At 50.0% G+C, this 10735-nt stretch overlaps 1 long non-coding RNA gene across 2 annotated transcripts; it reads right to left on the bottom strand.

Annotated features, from left to right (window-relative positions):
• Positions 1-6607: 6607 nt before the first annotated feature.
• On the bottom strand, positions 6608-10712 carry LOC114855033 (uncharacterized). 2 transcript variants are annotated; one of them, XR_003785856.3, is made up of 3 exons: positions 10598-10712; positions 10315-10451; positions 6608-8832 (listed from the first exon to the last, which is right to left on the bottom strand). It is a non-coding gene; the product is annotated as an uncharacterized LOC114855033 (long non-coding RNA). The 2 variants fall into 2 exon arrangements; XR_008694768.1 differs by having other exon boundaries at positions 10315-10712.
• Positions 10713-10735: the final 23 nt, after the last annotated feature.

Raw genomic sequence — 10735 nt, 5'->3', positions numbered from 1 at the left:
AATGAAACTTTTTACTCATGCCTTCCCTCGTAAGAAATGTTATCTGTCATTTTCACTCTAAATCAAGCGAACACATCTTCCTGTAGATAATCATCTGTCTGTACTTGTCCTCACAAAGGAATTCATTGCCGTCTGAGATTTTATCTCTATCCACAGATGCTCCAGGACAGAAGACGCAGTGGAAGATATATGTACAAGAAGTGTCCCCCTTGAGAAACAGATGCCTCACTGCTCCTTAACCGACTGCATACTCTATAATATCCTCCTTCCTCGTTTGTGTGTTGCATCGCCATCGGCACCTGGTCCCAGGAACTCAACTGGGCCGAGGGTCCTGGATCGCGTCCCGCCACCGCCTCCTGTTCAGAGCACGGGATGAAGGCGACAGCACGATGGGAAACACACGGCGTCGGCCGGTCACAGCTCAGCTAGAACAAATGCTTCCTATTAGCACTGGTGAGATAAAACACAGGAGATTTAATCCCTTGGCTGAGCGCGCTGGCAGTGTTTCATCTGCTCAGGGGAGTCGTCAGCCTGTGAAGCTCAGGACTCGCTGGTGCACCTGAATTATTTGCTCCGAGATTTTTGACTAATTCAGTTTATAATCAGTCAAGAATTGCGGTGAAACAGAAGCAGCGGATATAAATCGGTGCAGTGATGTTTATTTATTCCTAATACTTTTTGGGGAATAACCGTGTAGTGTGGAGAAATTTCTTAAAATCTGTCGCCTTCAAGGAAACCCAGTTGAAATCACCTGCCTCAAGTTGAGGAAAGCCCAGTTTCATCTGTATCTGTCCACAGAAAACTCAACACGTCATTACTCATTCTCAAGAACATTTTTAAATAACAACATTGAATTATTTTCCCGTAACTCTGTGCACATATTGAACTGTATATCTTCATAGCCCGGATTAACAAGGTCTCTGCATCCACCCTCACTGAGCCCACGAAAGGCTGGTGCATCTTTAAAGGAGCAGCTGAACAGCCCTCACTTGAGTACAAATGACCGAATCACCGCGCGACCGTTGCCGCATTGTGTTCATAATTGTAATCCCTTGGACCGATGAAAGGCCTGAACTGTGCTGGTTAATTAAAACTGCAATCAAATTTCGCCCTTAGACCGGCTGCAGAAAGAGACCTCATTCAATTAAATCGTGCATCGCTCTCCTTTCAGCGCCGGCGCAAACAAACAAGTGCGGGGATGGAGGCGCGTGAGTCCACGCGCTCGTTGATTACCTGCTACGGCTGGGATTTTTTTAATTTAGCCAACAGTGGCTGAGGTGGCGCTTTGGGCGCCACGCGGGCGGGTTGGGAGCAGAGGGGATTAGAGCCGCGTCCGCCGGCCTTTTATTGGCACTTGTCATGCACTTAATTTGATGCTGTAATTAACTGTGGAAATCTCAGGGCGTCTGGCGCGTGTGCACGCGGGCTTCATCGCAGATAAATGGCGCCCGTGTGCATTTGCGCGAAAATAATGACGCTGATGGAGTTCGTCGTGTTTGCGATTCTTTCTATTTGGAGCCTGACTTCACAGCAGATGTCGTCCACCTGCTGCTCGGTACCGGTCCGCTCGCCTGGGAGTATAAAGCAGTCAAGGAGCCCCCTCGCATGCTGGCAAGGGCAAAAGCGAACCCGACGCTCGCGCGCACGCACGCACGCACGTCGGGTGAGCGAAGGAGCGCGAGACGTGCTGCGCGTGCACGCCGGCAGTCGTGCGTGTCAGTCGGTTCACGCAGGTGACGGGACAAAGCGCGGGCGACTTTTCACACGTCCAGTCATGCGTCGGCTGCTCTGAAATTAAGTACCCTGTGCTTTGTAATGCTAATTGAGCGATGAAAGAAATGCTCAGCCAATCATTAACAGCAGCCCGAAAAGTGACCGAATGATTGTTTTAAAAGTTGCCGTCTTTTGAAGCACCCAGACTGATTGTTTAAACGGTGGAAGCCGCAGCGTAATTAACTCCAATGTTGCAGGTTTCACTCTGACAGCAGAATAAGTTGAGCTTAGACTTCTTTAAAATACAATTAACACAGCAATATATAAACACAACTAGCGTGGTGTTTATATCTCCATTAAAGGACTAATTGAACACTTCACCTCCTTCACCCTCTCACTCTTCACTCCGTTTTTGTGTGACTCAGAAAACTTCTCTCTCTTTGCATCCCTGCGATAAGACACCTTGTTTACAGCATCTCCCACCCACTAAATACTTTGGTTCCAAGATGTGGCTTGCAGAATTATTTGCTTTTTGACATTTTCCAATAAAAGTGTAAGAAAAACACACTATTTTTACATTATTTTATTTTAAACTACTATTACTGTAGTATTAGTACACTGCTGAAAAAAAATCTGGTTTACAAACATTTGTGTGTGTGTGGTTGTTTGAGGTGACTGTTGTGTCCCCTCCTGATGTCCCTTGGCCCAGTCATTAACCTGGGATTAGCCTGGCAGAAAGAGAGGTCAAAGGTCAGACGGGCACTGAGTCGCCTGCTGCATAGCCTTCAAGTGAAACTTAATGCCTCAGTCTCATATATGTGAAATAAAGGTCCTGCCGCCTCCAGGATAAATGTGTGTTTATGTGGACGTGCCTTTTCCACAGTAGCATCCATTTAGTAGACACTACTATTATTAAGCTGTTTGAATCCTCGACGTACGTGTTTCAAATGTGCTGCAGAAAAGGCCCAAAGTCTAAAAGTCTTGTGAGTTGTGGCTCCTCGGCTGGAGTGGAGAGGGCGAGGGCGTTCGGCTGGAGCTTCTGAAGGGGGCAGAATTTGTTTTATGAGGGTAATTGACGCTTTGCTGCAGAAGAAGAGGGCAAAGCAGGCATGAAATTGTGCAGGGGATCAGATCCGTATCAGAGCATACGGGGGAGCTGAGGGAGAACAACGGGGCCCGGCAGCCCAAGGTGGCTGGATTAGGGTGCTGCACGGCGCCGGGGTACAGTTAAGAGCCAATTTTATTCTCTAGCAGCCCAATCGGTGGAAAAGCCCTGTATCCTATTAGAGTCAAGTTGAAGGAGGAGAAGCAGAGCTGATGGAAGACGCCATCAGAACAGAGAAAAGGAGAAAAACGGAGAGACCAGACAAGAAGATGCAATAACGCAGGAAAATGTAAAACACATTTCGGGGCGGCAACTTTTGATATCGCACTCCGGAGGTCACTCCGCACTATGGGCCGACAGAACGGGCGCGAGAGCAGGTCCGTCGGCCCGACTCCCTCGAGTGTTCTCCCGTCATTGCGTTTGCTGTCGGCGCTGAGCTCAGCGCTGACAAATGCACAGAGGACACGGCTCATCAGGATTCCCCGGCTGTCCGTCTGCGAATACGAATGGGGAATTGGCTGTCAATCCCTAATTAATAAACTCTGCTGCGCTCCCCCCACCCCCACCGCGCGGGGTTATCTGATCAATAACACTGTGCACCGCCTCAGATGAAAGCCATTCAGATTTATCTGCTAATATCCTGGGTGATAGCCAGCGCTAGACTGGAGATGACAGTAGGCTCAGAGCCCATTACCTCCTTATTTACTGTTTTAAATTCTGCAATGGTCGCAGCCAGTCGCCGTCTCCAGAGTAACAAACAGGGGAAAATCTCCCGTCTCTTCCTGGGACGCGTCAAGGACAAAGCAGATGGAAAACATGCGAGCGTCGCTCCATTTGAGCTCATTTTCGGGGGCAGGAACGCGTTTGTAAACACGCGTGTGCGGGCGAAGACGTCTCTATTTCAATATGTTTAGCAATTTTAAACCGATGACCTTCTCCCCGTGCGCGGAGATCGGCTTCGCTCCCCGCGTCCTACATCACGTGCCGCGTGTCCCGTCTCTAAAAGTGACCTCGATTCAAAGCGGGCCGCCATCAATCTCGCCGTGTCATTCGCTTTGTCTCCCGCATGGTCAGCAGCCATCGCTCCCCGCCTCCTGCTCATCCGTCTGCCGCGCCTGACGCCCGGACAGGTGTTATTCGCAGTCGATGGGGGGATTCGGGCGCACTTAGCGCAAGCGCAACCTCGGAAACAGAGGCCGGTGTCTGAGAGCAGGAGTTAATGAAGTCCAATCCAATCCAGTTCTCTGCTCTCCGGATCTGCACCCGTGCAGTGAACGCAACCATCCGGTGGAGGCAGGTGATCTCTCTTCCTCGTGTTTGATCTCTGCACTTCCTGGTCAATGGCGTCCATGTATTTAGGACCGTGCTCCTACGTCATCGCAGCCCGGGACGCGCTGCAGGTGCTCCACACGCAGGGGTCTCTGAGAAGCTCTCTGCCACAATCATTATTCTTGCTCAGTGGAGTCCAGCTGAATTATCACAACATCCGAGCATGGATTTAAATTCGAGGGGTGCTTTTGTTTATGCTCTATCGCCCAGTTTCGGCGGCGAACTCGCTGTGAGCGCCGTCCTGCAGGCTGAGCTTTCCCTCATCTTATCTCGGCTGATCACTCGGGGATAATCACGGAGGCCGGGCTGCGCGACGACCGTGTCGGCACACGGATTCGGAGCCCGGGGGGACGACAGAGGCACTCGGGGATGACATCGGTGCCCTCCACAACCTTCCACATCATGGCGGCGTTTGAAGCTATCTGCCTGATCACAGGCCGCCTGGACAAGACCTGGGGAATATTCAGGAGCTGCTTAGAGAGCTTTAAAGGGACAGTTCACGAGATCCCTGATAGAGGCTGCTATGAAAGCACAGACCTGAAGAGTCTCACGTATTTTAGTTTAATTACAGCACACACGTATAAAAGCACACACACATAACCAACGCACAGGTCCATTAATCTGCTTTTCAATTCAGGCGTAATCTCCAGTCCACTTCTCCGCTGACAGGTCCCGCCTCAAAGCTCAGGAGTAACAAAGACGCGGGAGATTCATGAAGAGGCTCAAACAGGCAGCATGCATCATAAAACCTGTTTATCGCCGCTGTAACCTTGGCGCTCATGCACATGTGAACAGGGACGAGTGTTTAAAACATGCCGGGCGTCAGGACCGGCGATGAATCCCAGATGCACAGATCTGAGAGCAGATCTATTCATGAACCGCTGTGTCTGCTTATTGAAACAAACTCTGGATGTTCTATGAGTTTATGGGATTTTCATTTTGGTAAATCAGGTTGTATTATTTCTGATTTACTGTACAGTAATTAGCTCAACCACTTTTGCTTCCTGTCTGAGACAGCGCTGTAGTTCCAGTGAGTAGTTGCAGAGTGGTGCCTTCAACGTCCTCTTGACTGGTTGCAGCACATTGAACTTAACATTTGTGGGGCGATGAACCATAGAATGATGATGGTCCAAAATGTAAAAGCCTAATGATTTGCTCCTAATTACCACGAAGAGATTGCAGAACCCTGTTTATTTATGTGCAGATGTCTTGATTGCTGAGCCATTAGATTAATTGAGATAAGCTTTACCAGGCTGCTCACAGATCTGGACTGTCCCCTGCACACACACACACACACACACACACACACACACACACACACACACACACACACACACACACACACACACACACACACACACACACACACACAGCTCCCAGGCACCGGGTTTAATGCAGCATCGTGAGGAGGCCGGGTTAGAATCAGACGGCCCAGCGGTCCACATGCTCCTCCAGAGGTGAAAGAAGACACCTGCCATAAAAAAAAACTGTGGTGAATGGTGTCTGTAGCCTCATGGGACCACGGGACCATGTCCTGGCACTGATAGCATGACAGATGATACATCACCATCAATTGCAAGATCTATTGTTATGACAGCAGGAAAGATGGTATCACAGCGCAGCAATATCCCCAATCTGACAAACACAGAGACGCACACACGCACCAACACACTAACAACAAATAAATACCAACGTTGAGACAAATGGTTTACTTCCCCCAGAAAATGTGCATCCGTCAGATCGCAGATTAAATAAAGTTTCATTTTAATTGCTTAAAAACATAGCAAGTCACAGTTTGCGGGGTTGATTTTTATCATTATGGTTGAAGTACTGAGCGTTTCCACTAGATGTCTCACTGTGTGCTTGTTTTTTAGGCCACGCGCTCACACTCACACTCACACACACACCTACTCACACACAGTCACATGCAGGGTGCACATGGTGTGCTTAATATGACCAGCCGAGCCACTCTCCACATGTGTGGCAGTCTCCTCTGGGAGGACAGGAAAGCATCTGCCTCCCTCTGCCTGTCTAACACATTTCTGGGAAAACAGCCCAAACCCGCAGCTGAGGAGATGAGAGCCAACACGCAGCATGTACAGGGCAGACAGATATATGATGTTTATGCTTTACTCCAGCTCTTATTTTTAGTTATGGATGTGAGATGTTTACATTGATGGCAACAATAAAAACAATAATAATAATAGCATCAATATATTAATCTCTTTTTTTGAGCCAGTGGAAAAAAGTCCAGCCTAAGCAAGCCATTAGACTTAAGAAAACACTGTTCACTTCATTAGGCGATCATGATCAACCCACTATGAGCCTCTGGGAAGATGGTGACCTTTGAACCACAGAGAATTCTGCATTAACACACACAGGCTTTTTGGACACACAGCAACAAATTAAAACAAAAACACACAGTCATTAACTCTGGATGTATGCTGACAAATGTTCGGGTTTCAGTTAGTCAAATGTTTATTTATCATTGTGTTATTGGAATTTGCAGATGCAGAAAAAAAGCACGGGCGATGCCCAGAGGAGGACAGGAGGTTGTTTCAAAATAAAAGCCCCAAAGAGGAAGTACTTCCATCGTGAAAATGTAAAATGAGTCATCTTTAATCCTTCTCTTAAGCTGACAGCGAGTGACAGTAAATGTCATGTAATGCTAACAACCAGGTGAAGGTCATAAATTTAAATCTAGAACATTTACATGTAGCTACTGTAAGTTCAGCCAAATAAACCCCTGCATTCATAAACAAACAAGCATCCATTTTGACTCAAATCGTGATCTTATTATATAGAATACAGACTGCTGACAGCTAAAGCTACTCACAGAGTGATTGATGATCTGTGTGTCTATCAGTGATGCTCCTCTGGGACCGGCGCATTCCACCCATGTGACCCTCAGACCACAGCTGTGGTCACAGGATGTGATGTATTAGAGGCTCTCAGTCTCCGTCCTGCCTCCTCCCCCAGTTCTGAGCTACCGTCTACTTATAAAATCTGCCAGCTTGAGTCGCTACTGCGCGTGTTTGCGTCTGTCAGACTGTGACTGTGGAGAACAAGCTCCGGAATGTGCGTTATCTAATAATTCCTTCATTAAGCTCTTATCGCCAGCTTTAATGGCAATTAAGATGCGCTTTAATGTGAAGGCAGGGCGGGCAAGCCACTGTGCACTCCTCACTCCGCCCGCGTCCATCCCAGAAGCAGAGAGTCCAGCTCGCCGAGGGCCGCGCGGCGCAGGACGCGCGGAGGTCGCGAAAGGTCGCGAAAGGTCGCGGCCTCCTCCCAACGCGTTTGCTGCGTTTAGAGCGGCCACGTGTTGACGGACGCGCAGGACACAAATAGCTGCGCGCAGGAGACAGGCAACATCTGCGCGTTTACCATACGGAGCGGGGCAGCGCCTCTGCAAACGCGGCCGGGGTCACCGCGAAGCCCCTTCGCGTGAATTTTAATGAGAGCGCGCTGACAGATCCGCAATGTGCCGACTCAGCAGATGGCCTGAGCCCAGCGAGCGGAGGCGGGAGGCGTCGTGGGCCGACGGGCTGCAGGTCCTGCGTCACGGCAGCTGGCTGACGAGGCCGGGCTCCGTGCGTCAGCAGAGAGAGGAGAGGAAATAATGACCACGGCCGCATCATAAGGCCGAAAGCACTGATTTCATTTAAGAAAATAGCTAGTGCAATAGTCAGTCATGAAGCTAATACAGCTGTAGTGTTTATTTCACATGTGTTGGATTGACCGAACAGCACAGTTTCCCTCTGCGTGAGGCGCTGGTGTCTCATTTCTCTCCCCTGCTTTCTACTCTCGATCCTTCTCAATCCCAGCTTTGATGTATGCATGAGGGAGGATTTCCTGAAGACCAAAGAGGCCATTACCCAGGGGCCATTAGGCCTCTAGTAGAGCATGTTGATGAGTGCTGAGTCTTGCTCTGTTTTCACATGCAGCCACTTGTCAGTGTGGCTGAGGTAGTGGGAGATTCTCACCGGGTGAAGAAGAATGTAGATATTTACTATGTTTAAACATACATATGTGTAAAATATGTCACTGTGTGTGTGTGTCCTGGTATATTATTTGATACAGAGGCTGTTTTCTACTGTTGCATGTGAGGAGCTTAGGCAGTTAATTGGCGCCGTTGTTCTTTCATGCAGACTCAGAGCGAGGGGAGTGAGTCATAGTCATCAGGATGAAATGCTCTGACATTTGAGCATGAAAGTCCCAGAGAGCCTCGCGGCCCCACATCACCGGCCATGTTTGTGTCGTACAGTGCGGGGGATTTATGGAGCGGCCGCATACAGTAGCGCCATGCACCTCGTAGCTTTGCAGGCGGGCGTTAATATTCATGCGAACACGTGCTGTAACTCTGTGAGGGGGGCTGAAAGAGACGCTGAGGGGAGATAACCTTGATGGCTGGACTCGCTCCGGCTGCGGAGACAAGGGCGCGACGAAGAGGTGTCCTGGAAGGAAGGCGCCGCTGCAGCGAACGAGCGACAGCGTCATCAAACCTCAGCTCCAGCTCCACCAGAGGTGTGTGTGTGTGTGTGTGTGTGTGTGTGTGTGTGTGTGTGTGTGTGTGTGTGTGTGTGTGTGTGTGTGTGTGTGTGTTGGGGGTGGTGGATGGAGCAGATAAGCAGCCAGGGTGCATTCTGGGATGTGTGGGCCTCGCCGGTGGCCTCCCCCCGGACCTGTAGACAGGAGAAACAAGCAGTGATTAATAATAGCCCGGCCCGTTCGGCCTCTGTCTGGGGGAGCGGTCCCCAGAAACGGGGCCGGGGTCCGACCCGGACCAGCGGGTCAGCGGCTTCAGCAGGGCTGTCGCCCTCCGCGTTGGGGGCCTGAGGCCATCGATCCGCGCGCTTTCACCGACTGGATCCCGGAGCTGATCCCATCGATCCGCGCTAATAAAGAGGAGATTCTCCACAAACGCTGAGACCCGAGGCCTCGGCAGCGGCAGCGCGCTGCTGGGTTACGGCGCTGTTTACACAGGCTGACAATTGTGTCCTGGTCCTAACATTTACAGAGCAGCCACAGGCATCATCTCCATCCAGAGGCACATCTCCCCCCTCCGACGTTCTGTTTGCACAGTTTAAAAAACATCTTTGCTCCTTTGTGTCGGCGAAAGCGGCGTTTCCGCGCCTTCGCTCTGAATCCACGTAGCAGGAAAATGGAGACTGACTTAATGCACTGTATGAATGGGAAGAGAGAAACAAGGGGTGACGATGAGTCAGCAGAATTGTGCGGCATGACTCAGCCAGCCTACATCACTCCGCCAGGATCTGTTGTTGTTATTCACGTCCTGATGGGAAATATTGTACAATAAACAAATGTGGCAGAGGAGCCATCAATTAAGGTCACTTTTCGCTGCACAGAGAATAATTATGAACCAAAACACGAGTGTCTGCTGCTGAATTGTTTGCAGGGACGGATGAGAGGGAGTCACCTGCTCAATACGTCTCGTAAATTAGTAGCTCTGGGGAACAGGGGCTGATTTACTCTCCCCGGTCTGAGGAACGAGCCTGGATATTTGTTGTGGCTGAACCATGCGTGACACCTCTGTGCACGGGCGGAGACGCTGCTGCTGCTGACTGTGGCTCTTCATCCCCGCTATCAGGCGCTTGGCAAACAGGCCGTGGGATGTGAGACGGGCCCAGGAGCAGCCGACAGCAAAGAGCTGCAATCGTGTTGCATGGACGCGGCTGAAAAATGTGCTTTGTTCGAATCAGGACGATCGGCAACGCGGGAAAAGGTAATAAGACGGAGCTGCAACAAACGCACCACTGATGGGCAGAGGTACTGGTTTTTCACGCTGAATTAGAGTTCCAGCGTCTCGCTCGTCCTTGTTTACTGGTAAAAACGAAAGCTTGCTCCTCTCACATGTGCTTTACTAACAAGCTTGTGATGATCCAGAGGCCTCTGGTAAATCAAATCGCAACACGCTAAAAGGCGTATGAAAGCGTGAAACAACAGGTGACTTTAAAATGAGATTATCTTGCATTTAGTAAATGTTCTTCACCAGCCACATGCACTAACAAGTATAACAAATGCAGATGGAGAGCAGCCCCCAAGGTGATCGCTGAATGTTTACACTCCACTCCTCTAATTACCAAAATAAAGGCCCGGTTTCTGCTCGTATGGTCCCGAGTTTGTGGAGAACAGTGAGAACGCACCGTGGACACGAAGAGGAGGAGGTGGCCTGATGCGCGCCCCCGTCTGTCGCACAGGAATAGGCTCTTTGAATGGACGGCCGCTCGAGTCAAGCGCCACGGATGGACGGGACAGATACAGGATGTCGAGAGGATCTCGCCTTCAAAATAAAACACATCACGTAACAGCGACGAGATCAAATGTAGAACAGCGCCTGTGCGCCAAACTACGCACAAATGCTCTCCTTTAAAAATGTACTGAGAGCGTTCTTTTACTGAGAATATATACACGAGGTCCAACACGCACCGCTTTCCTGTCGGTTTTGTGCTCATGTTGCCCTACAAACAGCAAATGGTTTTATTCTGAAAGCCCCAGCGGAAGCTCCCAGTCTCGTGACCGGCAGCTTTGCTCCGTGCGGTCGTTACACTGATGAGAGTGGGAGAG

The sequence above is a fragment of the Betta splendens genome, chromosome 5, assembly GCF_900634795.4.
Source record: "Betta splendens chromosome 5, fBetSpl5.4, whole genome shotgun sequence".
NCBI classification, from domain to species: domain Eukaryota; kingdom Metazoa; phylum Chordata; class Actinopteri; order Anabantiformes; family Osphronemidae; genus Betta; species Betta splendens.
Note: the sequence above shows the minus strand (reverse complement) of the source record. Positions and strands in the feature narration are given on the sequence as shown.